The sequence below is a fragment of the Hypanus sabinus genome, chromosome X2 (genome assembly GCF_030144855.1).
Source record: "Hypanus sabinus isolate sHypSab1 chromosome X2, sHypSab1.hap1, whole genome shotgun sequence".
In the NCBI taxonomy this organism is placed as follows: domain Eukaryota; kingdom Metazoa; phylum Chordata; class Chondrichthyes; order Myliobatiformes; family Dasyatidae; genus Hypanus; species Hypanus sabinus.
The window spans coordinates 22,425,435-22,448,434 of record NC_082739.1 but is presented as its reverse complement, the minus strand read 5'-3'; the positions used below and the strand labels follow the sequence as shown (position 1 = coordinate 22,448,434).

Genomic DNA, 23,000 nt, shown 5'->3' with positions numbered 1-23,000 from the left:
TCCAGCTAGGAATGTGGCATCAATCAAGAAAAATTCCCAGAGCCTTACAGAAGCATTTCAAAATCTTACTAGATTAACGCTCCTTGAGTACTATCTCTCAAAGTCAAAGTCATTTATTATCATCTGCACAAGTACATGTATGCACAGGTGCAATGAAATACCTCCTTGCAGCATCATCACCTAAACATTGATTTATATAAGCAGCTTTCACAAGAAAAAAGCATAAATTATTCATAAATTTCTACAAGAAAGCGCAATTAGAACAATCAAAAGCATAAGAGATTCTGCAGATGCTGGAAATATAGAGTTCTCCTTCTCCTTAGCCCAACACCACTTCTGAGCATAATCCAAGAACAGCAGCTTGCCACAGTCCTCTGTCCTGGGCCAGTCCTTCAAGCTGTCCCCAGATGTAGTCCATCTTCTTGGAATATTCAAGGTGAAGATCCTTTCTTTCCCAGGGATGAGGACTTTGGAGCTTCTGTTGGTGTTTCTGTTGCTCTAGATGGGGTTGCTAGTCCCATGTCCAACCCTCCTCCTTTCACAACTAGGCCTGGGACTGTCCATGGCAAAATTGGAAACACAGAGTAACACACAAAAAGTTCTGGAGGAATTCAGCAGATCAGGCAGCATCTATGGAAAGGAATAATATGGAAAGGAATAAAACACCAACATTTCGGACCCAGATCCTTCTTCGGGCTCCTGATGAAGAGTCTTGGCCTGAATCATCAGCTCTTTATTCCAATCTATAGATGCTGACTGACCTGCTGAGTTCTTCCAGAATTTTGTGTGTGTTCCCCTAGCCTCAAACAAAAGAAAGTCACTTTTAGTGTAAAATGGCCAAAGTGTTCATAGCATTGCTGAATCATAGTGTTTAAGATTTTGTTGGTTGGTTCATGAACTGATTTTCTGAAGGGAAGATCTTTATTAGTGTTAGTGAAAGGCTTCATAATGTTGAGCACACAAGCCACCGTACAGTGTGACTAAGATGATTCCATTTTTCTATGAACAGATGAGCAAGTATGTCCAACCACCGTATTTAATGAAATTTGGAGAAAATTCTCAATACTCAGATCTTGAGGATTCACATGAGATTGTCCACACAAAATAGCAACAACCCAATGAAGGTTTAAACTTCTATTGTATCTAAAATAGAAAGACAAAAAAAGTGTTCATATTGAACAAAATGTCTGAAATTGTCTTTGAATGTTAGTAAATAGGCCAAAAATGTATAGTAATATTTATAAAACAATAATGAAAAAATGAACATTGTTTTAAGCATCTATAGGAAAAAGTACAAATGACGTTTTGAGTCCTGATGAAGGGTCTCGGCCTGAAACATCGACGGTGCTTCTCCCTATAGATGCTGCCTGGGCTGCTGCATTCTACCAGCATTTTGTGTGTACTGCTTGAATTTCCAGCATCTGCAGATTTCCTCGTGCTTGAGTTTTAAGATTTGTTTATGTGGACAGAAAGACATTCTTCAGAGCATTCTTTTGCTTACAGATTTTCTCCACTGCATTTTCCTAAATATAGACCTTTTGTTTACAACTATTTTCAAGACAGCATTCTAACAATTAATATAGCTTTCTGAGTTTACAATTAAAATTTGCTTTCAGAAAAACAAATATAATCAGAGAATGTTGGAATTACTCATCAGGCTAGGGAAAGGGAAAGAGAGTTTTATCACCAGTCTAATATTGAGATGATTATTTAACACGCACACTAAGTTCTCAAATTTAACAAGAAGTGAGAAGTAAAGGAAGTGCATTTAATTAACATTATTTCTCTGCATGGATAATGACAAATTTCTTGGCTTTAATTGGAGCTTCTGCATTTCCTCGTTCATTGCGATGTTGTAATGAAGCTTTGAATTTATTGTGGAAGTCAGCAAAAATAAATAAGAATGTATTTGGTGTATCATATTATTAAGTTGCAGGAAGGTTCACAATTTTATCACATTGAAGACAAAGGCTGAGGTTTCAAAACAATCTATCAGAACTAGAGTTTAAATTTTCCAAAAAGTGATAAAGATCTTCAACATCTTTCACTTTTGCTCATTTATATTTATCAACTTTTAAATATTTTTATTCAGATTGCATGCATTGATGGTAATGTTAGATGTAAACCTTCAGATAAAGAATTAAATCTAACAGTATGTGGAAGTTCATGTTCATTCTGAAGCGTCCTGAGGTCAACACGTACATTCCTTTTGATGTTTATTCAGTTGCTTTGTGTTTTCAACCTCAGTTCTTGGTCAGCTAGGCCACACATGACGGCAATTAGAACTTGCTGGTTGAGTAAAATACACCTAAAAATCAACACAAGAAACAGACCAAAACAAAAATGTCAATGTTAAATGTAATTCGTTAAAAGAATTTTACTCTGATAAAGGATGCTATTCAAAGCCCAAAGTTCAAAGTAAATTTATTATCAAAGTATGCATATGTTACCTTGAGATTCATTTTCTTGCAGGCATTTACAGGAAATTACAAGATAGTTTATGAAAAACTATGTGTAACAGACAAAGACTGACAACATGTGCAAAAGACAAAATCCGCAAATAAAAAATTCTAAGAACTTGAGTTGTCAAGCATCCTTGAAAGTGTAGATTGTAGAATCAGTTCAGAGTTGTGGTGGATGGAGTTATCCACACCAGTCAGGAGCCTGATGGTTGCAGGGTAATAACTGTTCCTGAACCTGGCAATATCTATACCAACGTATAATTCTATACGTTATAATAAAAATAATAAGGTCCAACGTATAATTCTCCGTAACTTCCACCACCTCCAACGGGATCCCACTACCAAGCACATCTTTCCCTCCCCACCTTTCTGCTTTCCGCAGGGATCGCTCCCTACGTGACTCCCTGGTACACTCGTCCCCCCCATCCCTTCCCACCAATCTCCCTCCTAGCACTTAACCTTGCAAGCGGAACAAGTGCTACACCTGCCCTTACACTTCCTCCCTCACCACCATTCAGGGCCCCAGACAGTCCTTCCAGATGAGGCGACACTTCACCTGTGAGTCGGCTGGTGTGGTATACTGCGTCCGGTGCTCCCGGTGTGGCCTTTTATATATTGGTGAGACCTGACACAGACTGGGAGACCGTTTCACTGAACACCTACGCTCGGTCTGCCAGAGAAAGCAGGATCTCCCAGTGGCCACACATTTTAATTCCACATCCCATTCCCATTCTGATACGTCTATCCATGGCCTCCTCTACTGTCAAAATGAATCCAAACTCAGGTTGGAGGAACATCACCTTATATACCGGCTGGGTAGCCTCCAACCTGATGGCATGAACATTGACTTCTCTAATTTCCGTTAATGCCCCTCCTCCCCTTCTTACCCATCCCTGATATATTTAGTTTTCTCCCCTTCTTTTTTTTCTCTCTCTCTGCCCATCACTCTGCCTGTTCTCCATCTCCCTCTGGTGCTCCCCCCTCCCCCCTTCTTTCTCCCTAGGCCTCCCATCCCATGATCCTTTCCCTTCTCCAGCTCTGTATCACTTTTGCCAATTACCTTTCCAGCTTTCAGCTTCATCCCACCCCCTCCGGTCTTCTCCTATCATTTTGCATTCCCCCTCCCCCCACTACTTTCAAATCTCTTATTATCTTTCCTTTCAGTTAGTCCTGACGAAGGGTCTCAGCCTGAAACGTCGACAATGTTTCTTCCTATAGATGCTGCCTGGCCTGCTGAGTTCCACCAGCATTTTGTGTGTGTTGCTTGAATATCTATACCTCCTGCCTGATGATAGTAGCGAGGCCAAGGTATGGGTGGATGGTGGAGTCTTTGATGATGGATGCTGCTTTCTTGTGGCAGCGCTCCATGTGCTGTAAATGTCTACAAAGGTGGGGTGATCTTTGTCTGTGGGTAAACTGTGCTGTGACCTCCACTTTCTGTGCCTTTTCCATTCTGACACATTGGTGTTTCTGTACCAGGCTGTGATGCAATCAGTCAGGATACTCTCCACTGTACATCCATAGAAGTTTGCCCAAGTTATAGGTAACATGCTAAATCTATGCAAACTTCTAGGAAAATTGAGGGTTGTTGTGCCTTCTTTGTGAGATACTTATTTGGTGGTTCTGGGACTGATCCTCTGATATGTAAACAGCAGGGAATTTAACGTTTCTGACCCTCTTCACCTCCAAAATAGTGCAGTTAATTTTAGATGTGTTATCACTTTAAATTTGACTCAATTAATTTTTAATTAATTATCACAAAACTGTCCATGACATAAGAGCTTAAAGGAACATACCGATTTCACGGGATCATATCGTGACCAAACACATTGCCCAATCTGTCCATTTTCATCTCCCAAAAGGCAATTTATAATCCTGTGCTGCAGTATAATTTTGGGTTATTATGTTGCCTGTAATTCAAATAAAGGCTTCATGCCTATATGAGAGAAATGGAATACTCTGCACAGAATAATGACGGGTAGCCTCACTAGCACCTTGAAGATTGACATTTCTCCATTCTAATTGCAGCATAAGCAGTGTTTTGCCACCAGTATAACTGGAGCAGTTCAAAATGATCCATTAACTTTCCTGTGTGTTCATTGCATAAACAGTACAGTGATGCTGCATTACTACTGTTTTAATGTAGATGAAACCACATAACAGTTCAGGCTTGACTGGTCTTGCAGTCATGGTACCTCCAAATCAGAATCAGGTTTGATATCACTGACATATGTCATGAAGCATGTTGTTCTGCAGCAGCTGTATATTGCAATAAATGATAAAAAAGCTAGAAATCACAATATCTATTCTACAATAGATAGAATGAATGATATATATAAGTTAAATTAATTAAGTAGTGCAAGAAGAGAACAAAAAATGGAAAAAATAATAATGAGGTAGTACACATTGGATCAATGTCCATGACTGATTAGTGACCTCACTGTATTTACACTACGTTGCTTTGTACATTTGCTTGACGAAGGTATATCTGTCTCAGGTATAAAGAAACAAAGAGAGAGAAGTAGGAGCAGGCTAAACAGCATAACTCTGGTTGCCATTTCCAGGTCTGCTTGTAGAGGCACTTCCAAATTTCATACATGAAACATTTAGATCATAAGTCAGAGGAGCAGAATTCGGCCATTTGGCCCATTGAGTCTGTTCCGCCATTCAACCATGGCTGATCCTTTTTTACCATCCTCAGCCCCACTCCCTAGCCTTCTCCCCATAACATTAGAAACATAGAAAACCTACAGCACAATTCATGCCTTTCGGCCCACAATGCTGTGCCAAACATGTACGTACTTTAGAAATTACCTAAGGTTACCCATAGCCCTCTATTTTACTAAGCTTCATGTACCTACCCAGGAGTCTCTTAAAAGACCTTTGATGCCGTGTCCAATCAAGATCCTATCAAATTCTGCCTTAATACACCCAATGACCTGGCCTCCACAGCTGCCTGTGGTAACAAATTCCACAAATTCATAACTTTCTGGTTCAAGAAATTTCTCTGCATCTTTGTTTTAAATGGAAACCCCTCTATCCTGAGGCTGTAGCTACTTGTCTTAGACTACTACACCATGGGAAACATCCTTTCCACAGGCCTTTCAACATTTGAAAGGTTTCAATGAGATTCCCTCCCCCCATCCTTTTAAATTCCTGTGAGTACAGATCCAGAGCTATCAAACGTTCCTTTCATTCCCAGAAGCATCCTTGTGAACCTCCTCTGAACCCTCTCCAATGCCAGCACATCTTTTTTTTAGATGAGAAGCCCAAAACTGTTCACAGTACTCAAGGTGAGGCCTCACTGGTGCCGTATAAAGCCTCAGCATCACACCCCTGTTCTTGTATTGTGCTTGCCTTCCTCACCACCAACTCTACCTGCAAGTTAACCTTTAGGGTGTTCTGCACAAAGACTCCTAAATCCCTTTGCATCTCAGAGTTTTGGATTTTCTCCCCATTTAGAAAATAGTCTGCTCATTTATTACTACTGCCAAAGTGCATGACCATACATTTTCCAACATTGTTTTTTATTTGCAATGTTCTTGCCCATTCTCTTAATCTGTCTAAGTTCTTCTGCAGCCTACCTGTTTCCTCTACACTACCTGCCCCTCCACCAACCTTCATATCATCTGCAAACTTGGCAACAAAGCCATCTATTTCAGCATCTAAACCATTGATAAACAACATTAAAATATTCCTACAACCAATGGACTTACTTTCAACGATCTTCCATCTCATATTTATTGCTTATTTATTTATTGTTATTATTTCTTTCATTTTATATTTGCACAGTTTGTTGTCTTTTGAACACTGGTTGAATGCCCAAGTTAGTGTGGCATTTAATTGATTCTATTATGGTCATTACTCTGTTCTGGATTTATTTTGCATGCTCGCTAGAAAATGTATTTTGATAATAAATTTATTTTGAACTTTGACAACCATGGAAATAAAGCCCTGTCTCCATCCTATCTGTTCTCTTTGATGAGCTCTTTTTGAAAAGAGACATCCTATAAGCTAACTTACAAGGAAAATAATGTTGGTTTATGGAATCTCTCCTATTATTAGACCACATTGTACTCCCTCCAAAGTCAGTATAATCTTCCTGAGGTGTGGTGCCCAGAACCATTCACACTGCTCCCAGTGTGTTCCAACAATGATTTAATAGAATTATATCATGATTTCTGCCTCCTTATTCTCCAGATATAGAGGCAACAATTTATTAAACTTTCTGATTAATTTTATTTGTCTCTATGATTGATACACATATCCCTAAACTGCTTTGGAATTCCACTGCTCTTGGTTCTGATGCAAGGTCTTGGCTGGAAACATCATCAAACCCTTCCACCTCCACAACCCTGCTCAACCTATTGAATTTCTCCAATTGTTTTTTTTAAACCCAGATTTTTAATATGGCCACTGAGTGCATGTTCATGATCTTCTGTTGCTGTAATACACACTGTAGCCCATCCATTTCAGGTTCGACGTGTTGTGCATTCAGAGATGCTCTTCTGCACACTATTGTTGTAATGTGTGTTCTGTACTGTATCTCAATAAATAAATAAACAGATAGATAAGTAAGTAAATAAATACGCGCATACATATAATTTAAGTTACTGTCGCCTTCCTGTCATCTTGAACCAGTCTGGTCATTTTCCTCTGACCACTCTCAGTAACAAGGCATTTTTGCCCACAGAACTGCTGCTCACTGGATTTTTTTTTTTTTGATTTTACATCATTCTCTGTAAAATCTAGAGACTGTTGTGTGTGAAAATCCCAGGACGTCAGCAATTTCTGAGATACTCAAACCACCCTGTCTGGCACCAACAATCATTCCATGGTCAAAGTCACTTAGATCACATTTCTTCCCCATTCGATGTTTGGCCTGAACAGCAACTGAACCTCTTGACCATATCTGCATGTTTCTTTGCATTGAGTTGCATAATAAAGTGGTGTGTGTGTGTGTGTGTGTGTGTGTGTGTGTGTGTTTCTGCTATCCAACAATTTGAAAACCTCAAGAAGTCGCTGGCATCAGGTAATCTATCTCATATTTTCCAGAGAAACATCTAGGCTCCAGTTTCCATGACTAATCCCCACATTCTCCTGTGTCTTCCCAGCACCCACTCTATCGAAACGCAGCATTCCTGTCCTCTCCACCCACTCTATCGAAACGCAGCATTCCTATCCTCCCTAACAGTAAGCAGGACTCCTGTACCTATACTCCCCAAGACCAGCAAGGGACCCATTCCTACACTGCCCCAAGACTCACTGGAGCTCCTGTTCTTATGCTTCCCTGAAACTTATACATTCAATGCCAAATGTATTATAATACTTTGATACATCATTAAAATAACTATTAAAAGTCTGTCAGGTGTTTCTGATTAGAATTCAAAAACTCTGTTTAGGCCATACTTGGAGTCTAGTGTTCAGCTCTGGTCAGCTCATTATAGGAAGAAAGTGGAAGCCTTGGAGAGGGTGCAGAGGTGATTTACCAGAATGCTGCTGAGATTGGAGAGCATATCTTATGAAGATTGGTTGTGTGAGTTGGCAGTTTTCTCTTTGGATTGAAAGAGAATGTGAGGAGACTTGATAAAGGTGTACAAGATGATAAGAGACATAGTTGAAGTGGACAACCAAAGGCCTTTTCTTCGGGCAGAAATGGTTAATATGAAGGACATAACTTTAAGGTGTTTGGTGGAAAGTGTAGAGGGGATGTCAGAGGCTTTTTTACACAGAGTAGCTGGTGCATGGAATGCACTCATTAGGGTGGTGGTAGGGGCAGATACATGAGGGACATTTAGCAAACATTTAGGCACACGGATGATAGCAAAATGGGGGGCTTTGTGGAAGGGAAGGATTAGATTGATTTTAGAGTTGGTTAACAGATCAGCACAACATCGTGGGCCAAAAGGTCTGTATTGTGCTGTACTGTTCTTTATTCTATGGCATAGTAAATGGGAATAACATCCAACACACTAGTCAGTCTGCTAGTCCTTCACCACATGAGCCCCAACCCATCAGAGTTCTGGTGTAATACACTCAAAATGCTGGAGGAACTCAGCAGGTCATGCAGCATCTATGAAATGAATAAACAGTCAACGTTTTGGGTCGAGACACTTCATCAGGATATGAAAGGGAAGAGGGGAGACGTCAGAATAAAAAGGTGGAGAGAGGGGAAGGAGGACAAGCGAGAAGGTGATAGGTGAAGCCAGGTGGGTGGGAGAGGTAAAGGGCTGGAGAGGAAGGAATCTGATAGGACAGGAGAGTGGACCATGGGAGAAAGGGAAGAAGGAGGGGCACCAGGGGGAGGTGACAGGCAGGTGAGGAGAACAGGTAAGAGGCCAGAGTGGGGAATGGATGAAGGAAGGGTGAGCGGAAAAGAAAAGGAGAAGAAAATAATTTTACCGGAAGGAGAAATCGATGTTCATGCCATCAGGTTGGAGGCTACCTAGAGGGTATATGAGGCATTGCTCCTCAACCCTAAGAGTGGCCTCAGAAAAGAAGGCCATGGACCAATATGTCAGAATGGGAATGAGGATAGGAATTAAAATGGTTGGTCATCGGGAAATTCCACATTTTGTGGATGGAGCGGAGGCGCTCAAGGAAGTGGTGTCCCAAGTTACATTGGGTCTCACCAATGTAAAGGAGGTCATATTAGAAGCACTAATTTGTCATAATTTTACCATTATTTCATAATTTTATATTAGGCTTTAAGAATAAATAATTTTGGTTCCTTTCAAGTTGTAGATGATTCTCTGTGGAACATCTTGCTATATAGAATTGGCTTGGAAACTTTCCAAGACAACAAATTTTGACATGAGGTTATATGTTCAGAAACTGAATTACAGGATAGAGGCAAACATGATAACATTTCTCTGCATTGCCAGCATATTTAATCACAAAAACCAACATTTTGGCAGCAATAATGATTAGCATTTCAACACCATTCTGTGCTGCAGTAAAGTGAAGAGAACTAGACTCTTGTAGGAACACTGTAGTTGTCATTAAAAATAAATAAGATGAGAGATGATTTTGCATTTGTTACTTGTGAAAATTCATCCAGAGGTGGGATTTTCTGCTTATTAGTTCTGAATTTGTGAGAATCTAATGCCAAGATAACCTTAGATTTCCAGTGTCAACATAGCACATTGATGTCACAACACACCACCCCTGGGCTGGCTCAGTCTATGTAAATTTCAAAGGTTCAAAGGTCCAATTTAATGTCAGAGAAATGTATACAATATACATCCTGAAATGCTTTTTCTTCGCAAACATCCACAAAAACAGAGAAATTTGCCAAAGAATGAATGACAGATAAATGTAAGAACCCTGAAGTTCCCCCCAGCTCCCCTCCCTCCCACGCATAGGCAGCAGCGAGCAACAATCCCCCCCCCACTGGCAAAAAAAAAGCAAGCATTGGTACCACCACCGAGAACTCAACATGAGCAAAGCAATAGCAAAGACACAGACTTGCATTTACCCCAAAGACTTTGTGTTTCACCTGGCATTCGACATACTGCAGATTCTCTCTCTTCCTAATATGGGTGAAGGAGGTGTCTCCATTTTCCCAGTGAGCGGGGAGACCGAACAAACAACTCGCTGGTTTATGATATTAAAAGTCCGTTACGTCACTTTTTTTTCAAGCTCTGTGCCCGAAGATCGCAAAGAGTGGTGTTCCACAGGGATCTGCTCTGGGGCTGCCGCTCTTTGTGATTTTTCTAAACGCTTTGGATGAGGAAGCGGAGGGGTGGGATATCCAAATGTCTGTTAAATGCTCTTATTGTACCTGTCTCAACCACTTCCTCTACCACACAACAGCGAGAGTAGGAATGGGATGAGGTGGAGGATGAAATCATGGCTGAGGGATTGGAGCAGGGGCATGGATTCAAGTTTCTGGATCATTGGGACCTCTTTTGGGGCAGGTGTGACGTGTACAAAAAGGACAGGTTGCACTTGAATCCCAGGGGGATCAATATCCTGGCGGGGAGATTTGCTAAGGCTACTGGGGAGACTTTAAACTAGAATGGTTGGGGGGTGGGAATCAATTTGAAGAGACTAGGAGAGAGGAGGTTAGTTCACAAATAGAGAAAGCTAGTCGACAGTGTGTGAGGGGGGATAGGCAGGTGACAGAGAAGGGGAGTACTCAGTCTGAAGATGTAGGGGAGGAGGAAGAAAAAGATAATAAAGTTGTTTGCACCGTTAGGGATAACAGCGAGGAAGAGGTGGAGAGTTTCTTAAATGCATCTATTTTAATGCTAGGACCATTGTAAGCAATGTGGATGAGCATAGAGTACAGATTGATACCTGGAAATATGATGTTGTAGCTGTTAGTGAAACATGGTTGCAGGAGGGGTGTGATTGGCAACTAAATATTCCTGGATTTCGTTGCTTGAAGTGTGATAGAATTGGATGGGCAAGAGAGGGAGGTGTTGCATTGCTTGTCAGAGAAAATATTATAGCAGTGCTTTGGCAGGATAGATTAGAGGGCTTGTCTAGGGAGTCTAATTGGGTGGAATTGAGGAATGGGAAAGGTGTAATGACACTTATAGGGGTGTATTATAGACCACCTAATGGGGATTGAGAATTGGAGGAGCAAATTTGCAAGGAGATTGCAGATATTTGTGGTAAGCACAGGGTTGTGATTGTGGGAAATCTTAATTTTCCACACATAGACTGGGAAGTCCATACTGTAAAAGGGCTGGATGGTTTGGAGTTTGTAAAATGTGTGCAGGATAGTTTTTTGCAACAATACATAGAGGTACCAACTAGAGAAGGGGTAGTGTTGGATCTCCTGTTAGGGAATGAGATAGGTCAGGTGACGGAGGTATGTGGTATGTGTTGGGGAGCAGTTCGGGTCCAGTGAGCACAATGCCATTAGTTTCAATATAATTATGGAGAAGGATAGGGCTGGAACCAGGGTAGAGATTTTTGATTGGAAAGAAGGTTAACTTTGAGGAGATGCAAAAGGATTCAGAAGGAGTGGATTGGGACAATTTGTTTTATGGGAAGGATGTAACAGAGAAATGGTGGTCATTTAAAGGTGAAATTTTGAGGGTACAGAATCTTTATGTTCCTGTTAGGTTAAAAGGAAAGGTTAAAAGTTTGAGAGAGCCATGGTTTTCAAGGGATATTGGAAACTTGGTTTGGGAAAAGAGAGAGAGCTACAATAAATATAGGCAGCATGGAGTAAATGAGGTGCTCGAGGAATATAAAGAATGTAAAAAGAACTTTAAGAAAGAAATTAGAAAAGCTAAAAGAAGATACGAGGTTGCTTTGGCAAGTAAGGTGAAAATAAATCCAAAGGATTTCTACAGTTATATTAATAGCAAAAGGATAATGACGGATAAAATTGGTCCCTTAGAGAATCAGAGTGGACAGCTATGTGCTGAGCCAAAAGAGATGGGGGAGATTTTGAACAATTTCTTTTCTTCAGTATTCACTAAGGAGAAGGATATTGAATTGTGCAAGGTAAGGGAAACAAGTAGGGTAGTTATGGAAACTATGATGATTAAGGAAGAGGAAGTACTGGCACTTTTAAAGAATATAAAAGTGGATAAGTCTCTAGATCCTGACAGGATATTCCCTAGGACCTTGAGGGAAATTAGTGTAGAAATAGCAGGGGCTCTGACAGAAATATTTCAAATGTCATTAGAGACGGGGATGGTGCCGGAGGATTGGCGTATTGCTTATGAGGTTCCATTGTTTAGAAAGGGTTCTAAGAGTAAACCTAGCAATTATCAGCCTGTAAGTTTGACGTCAGAGTTGGGTAAATTAATGGAATGTATTCTTAGAGATGGTATATATAATTATCTGGATAGACAGGTAATTATCTGATTAGGAACAGTCAACATGGATTTGTGCGTGGAAGGTCATGTTTGACAAATCTTATTGAATTTTTTGAAGAGGTTACGAGGAAAGTTGACGAGGGTAAAGCAGTGGATATTGTCTATATGGACTTCAGTAAGGCCTTTGACAAGGTTCCGCATGGAAGGTTAGTTAGGAAGGTTCAATTGTTAGGTATTAATATTGAAGTAGTAAAATGGATTCAACAGTGGCTGGATGGGAGATGCCAGAGAGTAGTGGTGGATAACTGTTTGTCAGGTTGGAGGCCGGTGACTAGTGGTGTGCCTCAGGGATCTGTACTGGGTCCGATATTGTTTGTCATATACATTAATAATCTGGATGATGGGGTGGTAAATTGGATTAGTAAGTATGCAGATGATACTAAGATAGGTGGCATTGTGGATAATGAAGTAGGTTTTGAAAGTTTGCAGAGAGATTTAGGCCAGTTAGAAGAGTGGGCTGAAAGATGGCAGATGGAGTTTAATGCTGATAAGTGTGCAGTGCTACATTTTGGTAGGACTAATCAAAATAGGACATACATGGTAAATGGTAGGGCATTGAGGACCGCAGTAGAACAGAGTGATCTAGGAATAATGGTGCATAGTTCCCTGAAGGTGGAATCTCATGTGGATAGGATGGTGAAGAAAGCTTTTGGTATGCTGGCCTTTATAAATCAGAACATTGAGTACTGGAGTTGGGATGTAATGTTAAAATTGTACAAGGCCAAATTGTAAGACCAAATTTGGAGTATTGTGTACAGTTCTGGTCTCCAAATTATAGGAAAGATGTCAACAAAATAGAGAGAGTACAGAGGAGATTTACTAGAATATTACCTGGGTTTCAGCACTTAAGTTACAGAGAAAGGTTGAACAAGTTAGGTCTTTATTCTTTGGAGTGTAGAAGGTTGAGGGAGGTCTTGACAGAGGTATTTAAAATTATGAGGGGGATAGATAGAGTTGACGTGGATAGGCTTTTTCCATTGAGATTAGGGGAGATTCAAACAAGAGGACATGACTTGAGATTTAAGGGGCAAAAGTTTAGGGTTAACACAAGGGGGAACTTCTTTACTCAGAGAGTGATAGCTGTGTGGAATGAGCTTCCAGTAGAAGTGGCAGAGGCAGGTTCGATTTTGTCATTTAAAAAAAAGTTGGATAGGTATATGGACAGGAAAGGAATGGAGGGTTATGGGCTGAGTGCAGGTCGGTTGGACTAGGTGAGAGTAAGCGTTTGGCACGGAGTAGAAGGGCCAAGATGGCCTGTTTCTGTGCTGTAATTGTTATATGGTTATATCACCCTCTGTGTGAAAAAGTTGTTCCCCAGGCCCATTTTAAATCTTTCATCCTCACCTTAAACCAATGCCCCCAGGTTTTTAGTTCCTCTTCCCTGCAAAAAATACTGAGTGCATTTACCCTACACTCTTCATGATTATATATACTTCTATAGAGTCATCCCTCAGTTTCCTATCTTCCAAGGAATTAAGTCCTAGTTTGGCCAACTTCTCCCTGTAACTCGGTATCTGATGAAGGTCCTGATGAAAGGTCATGGTCTGAAGCATTGACTGTTCATTAATTTCCATAGATGCTGCATGACCTGCTGAGTTCCTCCAGCAGTTTGTGTGTTGCTCTGAATTTCCTGCATCTGCGGAATCTATCCTGTTTAATCTTAAGTACATGTGCTTCATATTGTCTCAGGAAAATAAACTGATGGTTCCTGCAATAGAGTGAAGCTAAAAGCAGTCATTATTTACAGTAAACATTTCCTGAAGAACTTTAGGATCTTACAGCTCTTGTTTAATTTCCTTTTCATTCAGTAAACAGGAGCTGATGAACAGTCAAGGCTTTTCTATGAACAGCTGAGTGTACAAATTGTGGTCTCACTGACAAACTCTCCAGTAAGTAGAATGAGTTCATTGACATCTGCTTGTCTGCCAGTCCTCTAAGCCTTGATGATCAGAATCAGAATCTGGTTTACTATCACTGTCTTGTCTGTCTAAAAAAAAAGTTTGTTTTGTGGCAGCAGTACTGTGCAAAGACATAAAGGCACAGTAATATCAGTTGTGATCAGTGATCCAGGTTCAATTCCCATCACGGCCTGTAACAAATTTGTATATTTTCTTCTCTGACTGCATGGGTGGTCGGGTTTCCTTCCACATTCCAATGATATATGGGTTAATAGGTAAATAGTTCACAAATATATGAATCCTGTCAAGATGGTGCCTGCATACAATGTGTCCTTGGTCAACATCTTCCAGATAGATCACAAAACTGTTTATTTCACCTCTTTTATGCCTGTTTTTCATCTTAACTGTGTTTCTGGAATTGTTAGAATCTGTGATTTACAGTTTGGAGATCAATTGTGTGATCTAGTGCTTTGCTGTCTCTGAGAAGATTCTGGAAAGTGAATGCAAGCTTCAACTCGAACCCTCAAGGCATTAAGGCAAAGAAACTTCGAGATGGGGCGTAAGCTGATGTTTGAATCAATTGCACTGATTAAAGTGTCCATTATTCGATGATTAAAGAATGTTGCGGAAGATTGAAACATCAAGGCAAATGCAGAAGGTGAGTAAGGGTTCAGTGCCAACTACCTGCATTTTGACCACTGATTGGATCCCACTGCTGCCAGAGTAGGAGCCTGTGGCCTATCACTGTGTGATAGATCACTGGGCCTTGGGGTAGGCTTCTTTGTTCTCTCTTTTGATGATGTCGGGAGATGTTACCGAGGTTCTGCGATTATGAAATTGAACTTTGGACTTTTTCAGTGTTATGGCTTTTTATGTTCTGTGTTTTCACCTATTCTTTCTGGATTTTTTGTGCAGGGGGAGTGGGCTTGGTGGTTGATGTTCTTGTTGTACTTTTGATAGTTTTTTGTGTGGGGAGGGAGATTTGGAGGTCAATGTTTTTGTTGCATTTTGTGCAGGGAAGGGGAGTTTGCAGGGGATCGATGTTCTTGTTGCATTTTGCACCAGGGACGGGGGGTTTGGGGTTGATATTCTTGTCGCGTATTGTTAGGTTTTTTTGTGCAGGGGAATGGGTTTGCTGTTTCTCTTTGGACTGACTTCTGTGGTCTTCACTGTTTTGTGACTATCTGGAGAAGGTAAATCTCAGAGTTGTATACTGCATACATACTTAGATTATAAGTAAGCCTTTGAACCTGAAGGGCCTGTTACCATGTTATATCTCTAAACAAAAATAAATAAAAATGGAGGGACAACAGTTAGTGCTGCTGTCTTACAGGGCTGCAAGTTCAATTCTCAACTTTGGCTTTGCCACGGTGTGTTTTGCATGCTCTCCCTGAAATTGGGTGGGTTTCTTCCCACAGCCCAACAATGTACAGGTTGGATATGTGGCCACAATAAATTGCTTCTAGCATGTAGGATAATGATAGCAGAATTAAGGGGTGTCAGGGAAAGTTTACATTTGTTCATATTTGTTCATTTGGAGGGATATGGACATTATGTAGGCAAAAGGATTAGTTTAGTTGGGCAGTTAATCACTAGTTTATTTGGCTTGGCATAACATCGAGAGCTGAAAGTACTGTTCCTGTACTGTTCTATGTTAGACCTAAGATCATAAAACATAGTAGCAGAATTAGGTCATTTGTCACATAAGACCATAAGATAGTGGTCACCAACCCTTTGAAGCCCAAGATCCCCTACCTTGGCCTTAGTGAAAGGCAAGATCGACCCCAGATCAATTAGGTACACGCATGCGCACTGGGGCAGAAAAGACCGGAAGTAAAACCCCACAACCCGAAAGTAGAAATAATGTATAAACACCAGGGGTCACCATCCTTTTCTTTGCACCGTGGACTGGCTGACGGGGGGTCAGAGGGGGTGCAAGGAGGGGTGTTAAACATGACGGGAATACAGCGATACTCGAAGCATGTTCCTTATGTCCAGTCTATTCCACAATTTACTTTATGTGGCTCTCGACACTTACCTGCTGTCCCGCTTGCTCACATTTTTAACGCTGGAAAAAACTCAGCATGTTTGTCTTTAAGTGCAGGGTGCTTAGACTCAGGGTACTGAAGCAGTTCTGAGGGCTTCATTGCCTCATTAGACAGCCTCCCGGCCCGAGCTCCAGCCTCCCGCCTGCCCGCTTGCTGCTTTGGCCAGGTGCAGCTGTTCCCGTACTGGGGCTGTGGCGGTCAGTCCGGAGAGAGCGACCGACTGAGTGAGGAGAGCGACAGGATGCATGTCTGCCCCCCTTGTAAGATCTATCAGCCGACAAAAGTTTGTTTCATAAGATCATTGCAGTGTGGTAGCTGCTCTGCTACTTACAAAATCCTGAGCCTGAATTAGGTCATCTGTGAATATTTCAGCACCAGGTTCCCCACGTCATTCGGTGTGCTAAACAGGTTTAGAGGCGGCGCCCATCTGTCCACGCTCCAGGCTGGTAGCAACTGCATTTCTTGCCGGCCGCACGAAGCAGCCAGTTACCAGAGGCCAACCAGTGATCCCTGACGCGCCTGGGTAATGACCTCATGTGAGTTCAAGTTCAACAGCGGGCGTGACAGGGAATGAGGAAAGGTGCAGCTGACTCATATTGTTTCCTTGCGGTGGTTGGGGAGCTACACGCATGCGCACTGGGCAGAAAGAACGGAATTAAAACCCCGTAACCCAGAAACAATCTCTCAACAGCATTTGTGTATTTATTTTTCTTTTTTTCTTCTTCGGGATCTGCTGGGAAAGTCTCAAAGATCGACCAGTCAATCGCGATCATAAGGCATAGGAGCAGAATTAGGCGATTCAGCACATTGAGTCTACTCCACCATTCCATCGTGGCTGATCCCGGGTCCCATTCAACCTGATACACCTGCCTTCTTGCCATATCCTTTGATGCCCTGACCGATCAGGAAACTATCAATTTCCGCTTTAAATATATAAATGGACTTGGCCTTCACCACAGCCTCACTACTCTCTGGCTAAAAAATCTTCTGTCATGGTCTGGTCCGTGAAATCCACAGGTTTCCCCAGTTTCTGTTGAGGCAGCTGATTCTTGTTTGGTCTGGCTTCATAAATAGCTTCAGGATTCAGCCTCTGGCTGTTGGATTGTACCTGTCCAAACCCTCTGTCTGTATCCTTTCCCTTCACCTTCCTCCTGGAGCCTTGCCCTGTTTGGAACTGCCTCTCTGTGTCCATGCCTTTGCTAGGTAGGTCTGGCCGTTTTGCTGTTACCTAGCATTGGGAACTGTCTTGTTGTGTTCAGCTTTCTGTGTAATGAGTCCCGGCCCTACATCCTGCACCCAAGGAGGGGTCCCAGCTCTGTGTTCTGTGTAATGAATCCTGGCCCTACATCCTGTACCCAAGGAGGGGTCCTGACTTGGTGTTCCATGTTCCTGTCTCTCCCTTGACCAAGGCTCTGTGTTCTGCATTCCTGTTCTCCCTCAACCAGGGCTCTGTGTCCTCATCTTGTGGATGTGCCTTGCCCAGCACAGGAGTACCTTCCCCAGCTGGGATACCCTTGTCCTGTGCTGGGGTTCCCTTGTTCTGTCCAGGAGTTTCTCCTCCCATCTTGTGCCTCTACGCGTCCTGTAGCCTCGTCTTGTCCTCACCAGGTTCAGGAGTCCAAGTCTGAGCCCGAGTCAAGACCCAGGTTCTGGGTCCTTGTCCAGTCTTGGGCTTGGTGTCCAAGCCCAGGCTTCTAGTTCCCAGTTCCATGTACTGGTTCTGCTGTCCTTGTCAAATCCTAGCCCAGGCCCGGATTCCTTGTCTCGTCTGAGGCCTGTGTCATGTCTGGCATCCTTTCTTCCTCACTTCCCTTGTTTCCTTCTCATGCCTAGTCCTGTTCCTGGTAGTTCAGTGTTTATGTCTTACATTTGGGTCCACTCCTTCACCCCCACCTTATGACAGCTTCCTTTTTACCTCTGTTCTAAAGGGTCACAACTCAGTTTTGAGGCTGTGCTCTCTAGTTCTGGATACCCCCACCAGAGGAAACATCCACCCTATCTAGTCCTTTCAATAATCAGTAGGTTTCAACGAGATCCCCACACGTTCTTCTAAATTCCAGTGAGTACAGGCCCAAAGCTGCCAAACACTCCTCATATGTTAACATCTTCATTCCAGGAATCATCCTCGTGAACCTCCTCTGGTCTCTCTCCAATGACAACACATCTCTTCTGAGATATGGGGCCCAGAACTGTTGCCAATACTCCAAGTGCAGCCTGACTACTGTCCTATAAAGGCTCAGCATTACTTCCTTGTTTTTTTATATTCCATTCCCCTTGAAATAAATGCCAACATTGCATTTGCCTTCTTTACCACACTCAACCTGTAAATTAACCTTCTGGGAGTCTTGCACAAGGACTCCTAATACCCACTGCACCTCTAGTGTTTGAATCTTCTCCTCATTTAGATAATAGTCCACACTATTGTTCCTTTTAGCAAAATGCAATATCGTACATTTCCCAACACTGTGTTCCATCTGGCACTTTTTTGCCCGTTCTTCCAATTTGTCCAAGTCCTGCTGCAATTGCATTGTTTTCTCAGCACCACCTACCCCTCCACCGATCTTCATATCATCTGCAAACTTTGGATGATAGTGGTCCTTGTGAAACAACTAGTCACTGGCAGTCAACTAGAAAAGGCCCCTCTTATTCCCATTCACTGTCTCCTGCCTGTCAGCCATTCCTTTATACATGCCAGTATCTTTCCTGCAATGCCATGGGATTTATCTTATTAAGCAGCCTCATGTGTGGCACCTTATCAAATGCTTTCTGAAAATCCCAGTAAATGACATCCACTGCCTCTCCTTTGTCCACCCTGCTTGTTACTTCCTCAAAGATCTCTAACAGACTTGTCAGGCAAGATTTCCCTTTACAGAAACCATGCTGACTTCGACTTATTTTATCATTAGTCTCCAAGTACCCTGAAACCTCATCCTTAATAATAGACCCCAACACTTTCCCAACCACTGAGGTTAGGCTAACTGGCCTATAATTTCCTTTCTTTAGCTTTCCTCCCTTCTGAAAGAGTGGAGTGACATTTGCAATTTTCCAGTCATCTGGGACCATGTCAGAATCAAGTGATTCTTGAAAGATCATGACCAATGCATCTTATCTCTTCAGCAGCCTATCTCAAGACTCTGGTATGTAGTCCATGTGACTTATCTACCTTAAGACCTTTGAGTTTGCCTGGCACTTTTTCCTTTGTAATAACAATGGCACTCACTCCTGCTCCCTGACACTCTGCCACACTGCTAGTGCCTTCCATAGTGAAGACTGATGCAAATTACTCATTAAGTTCATCTGCCATTTCTTTATCCCTGATTACTACCTCACGACATCATTTTCCAGTGGTCCAATCTCAATTCTCTCCTCCCTTTTACTCTTTATTTAACTGAAGAACTTTTAGAATCATGCTTTTTATTATTGGCTAGTTTGCCCTTATATTTCATCTGGGTAGTCCAGGACCAGAGGACACAGTCTCAGACTAGAGGGACATCTATTTAGAACAGAAATGAGGAGGAATTTCTTTAGCCAGAGGGCACTGAATCTGTGGAATTCATTGCCATAGCTGGCTGTGGTGGAATAGTCATTGAGTATATTTAAAGTGGAGGTTGATGGGTTCCTCATTAATCAGGGCATATGTTTCCACAGGTAACTCTGGAGACCAAGCAATTGGGTATTTTTAAGGCAGAGGTTGATAGATTCTTGATTAGTCAGGGCATGAAGGAATACTGGAAGAAGGCATGGGATTTGGGTTGAGAAGGAAAATGGATCAGCTATGATGAAAATTGATGGAGCAGACTCAATGGGCCAAATGGCCCAACTCTGCTCCTATATCTTGTCATCTTATGGTTTTATGTGCCCGCTATAGAAAATGGGCATCCTACAAGAGCTGAGAAAAGTCACATGTTATATCTAAAATGATGGTGCTCACTACCAACATAAATAAATCATTAATTACAGTTTTAATACTCAGCCTATCTTTTAGGGTTCCCATCTTTCTGCAGTACTCTACTCCACAATAACAGTATTGCTGAGATTAAAAGCTTGTTTGCTCTGGAAAGTTATCAATGGGAATTTCTACATAAAATCCTATTTGGTAATAGTGTATAGTAATTCAGTACAAGATAAGATACAAAATAATTTGCTCAATAAAACACACAATGATTGCCAAGCAGAGATGTTTGATTACAACCATCTGAGAGACATTGCCTTAATTAGTAGTGTGCATATGAGCTTTTCAATGTGCAATTGCCAATATTTCTTTCCATTCATAGTCTCCACTAATATTAGTATCACAGGAAGGAGATCTGAAAATGTAATTGCCCAGCACATGTGTTTCTTTTGGGGGGGGGGAGAGAGAGGGGGGGATTCCCTGATGCCAAGCACAAATGACACACAGGAGACTGTAAATGCTGGAATCTGGAACAACACACAAAATGCTGTAGAAACTCAATAGGCTAGGCAGCATCTGTGGAGGGAAATGGACATTCAACATTTCAGGTCCAGGTGAGGGGTCTTGATTGTTAGATCCTGTTGCTCTTGTGAACCAAAGATTCTTTGGATGTCAAGATTGAGGCATAAAACATATTGCTTATGATCACTTTGTTAAATGTTACAAAGAGCAAAGAATAGAAAGGGAGAAGGTTGATGAAAGGTAAAGAGAAGAGCCCAGGAAATGAGAAGGGAAAATAAAGGGAAGAGAAAGGAAAGAGAAAGTTTTAAAAGTAATGTTCAAATTTTATTATTGAAGTATATACAGTGCCTATAAAAAGTTTTCACCCCCCCCCTTGAAGTTTTTTCATGTTTTATAGTTTTATGACATTGAATCACAGTGAACTTAATTGGGCTCTTTTTGACATTGATCAACAGAAAAAAACTCTTGTGTCAAAGTGAAAACCGATCCCTACAAAGTGATCCAAATTAATTACAAATATAAACAGAAAATAATTGATTGTATTTTCAAGATCTAAACAGGACATAATATCATTAAGCAATTGAGCATGAGTGGGTGGGGCAACATCTCTCCACCTAAGGAGAACTAAGCGTCGAGGCAAAACATAAATTAGTCCATTTATTCGGACTCAAATGCAGGTCTGCCTCACTGAAGGTACAAAAAAGAGCAATCAGAGGATTAGGTTCTAAGTGTCAATTAAGAATATGGGATAAAGAAAAAAAGCTTCTCTCCAGAATTTCTCTAGACTAGGACAAGCCTAGTGCATATGGATAAGAGAAGCCTCACCGCCTTTACACTTGTCACTAACATGGCTAATGTCAGGATAAAACCGTGACAATTTAGTTTAAGACATGTGAGGCCCATATACAACATTAAACTGTAAAAGACAGTGCTGAGCACATAAAAAGGTTGAATTAACTGACTTAAGAATTGAATCCCAGACTGCATCAGAAATACTTAAATCATACTCCCAAGCAGTTCTAATTTTATCAAAAGGGGCATGCCTCAGGGTCACTAATTTATCACGAATAAAAGATGCAAAGAAACAGGTCCACAACGTTTTTCTCGGGCATCTCAGGAAAATTGGATAATTAAGGGTTAATGAAATGTCTAATTTGAAGGTATCTAAAGAAATGGGTATTAGGTAGGTTAAACTTTACTTCATTATTCACTTCTCAATTTGGACATAAAATTTCAGAAGGTGTGGGGACCTTTTCTTGAATACTTTCATAACTCCCCTTTAGATTAAGTTCATTCTTTTTCATCCCTTACTTTCAGCTTTTTTTTCTCTCTCTAAGTTTTATGGTTTCTTTTTGATGGAAATTACATTATAGTTTTGGTAGTAGGCATTATTATTCTTTATTTACATTTACAGCTCTGTGGGGTCGAATGCTATGATTAATTTTTTTTACATATTGTAATGGTTGGCCTGGAGTTCCATAGTGGGAGGGCGGGGAGGATACTAACTTTATATGATTTTATTCTGGGTGCTGTTTCCTTATTGTTATGAATTACATAATTGATACACTTATTTTGCACTGTATTAACCTTCACTTTGTTTTTCCTTTAGGAACGTCCGATGTTGCCGCAGTTTCCTGTTCTGTATCGCTGGTGGTATAATGTACCTGAGTCTGCGGTTCTTTGGTAGAAGTGGGCCTTGGTTCTGCTCCAAGTTGCATTGTCTTCCTGGTAGTGGTTTTCTTCATCCTCTGTTTTTGAGGCATAGCTTGAAACAATCCGGAGTAGTTTATAAGTAACTTCTAGAAAGTATTGACTAACTTTTCTTCACTTAAACATTAATTTATTGATTTTTTACGGGAGAGCTGGGTTCCTGCATCTCGATCCTACGTCATCACGTGACGTCCCCCAATCTTCACTTTGTTGTTGGGTTTTTTGTTTGTAGTTGGTTTATAGAAATGCATAAAAAATTACTAAAAAATTGATTGCATAAGTATTCATTCCCTTCAGGTCAGTATTTAGTAGATGCACCTTTGGCAACAATTACAGCCGTGAATCTGCTGGTTAACTGTCGTTAACAGTTAATAGTTAACTGTCGGCTAACTATTACTTTGATTGCACTACCTGTATGTATAATCTATATTTTCATTTATATTTATCATTATTATTGTTATGAGCAGAGAGACAACATCTGCCGGAAGTAAATTCCTTGTATGTACACAGGTACTTGGTGATTGAATTCTGATTCTGATCTGTGTGCATAGGTCTCTATCAGCTTTGCACATCTGGATGCTGCAATTTTTCCCCATTCTTCTTTACAAAACTGCTCAAGCTCTGTC

The 23,000-nt window shown here is 41.2% G+C and overlaps 1 long non-coding RNA gene across 1 annotated transcript; it reads right to left on the bottom strand.

The window, feature by feature from the left end:
• Positions 1-97: 97 nt before the first annotated feature.
• On the bottom strand, positions 98-22,462 carry LOC132385302 (uncharacterized). Its single transcript, XR_009509143.1, has 2 exons — positions 22,252-22,462; positions 98-2,308 (listed from the first exon to the last, which is right to left on the bottom strand). It is a non-coding gene; the product is annotated as an uncharacterized LOC132385302 (long non-coding RNA).
• Positions 22,463-23,000: the final 538 nt, after the last annotated feature.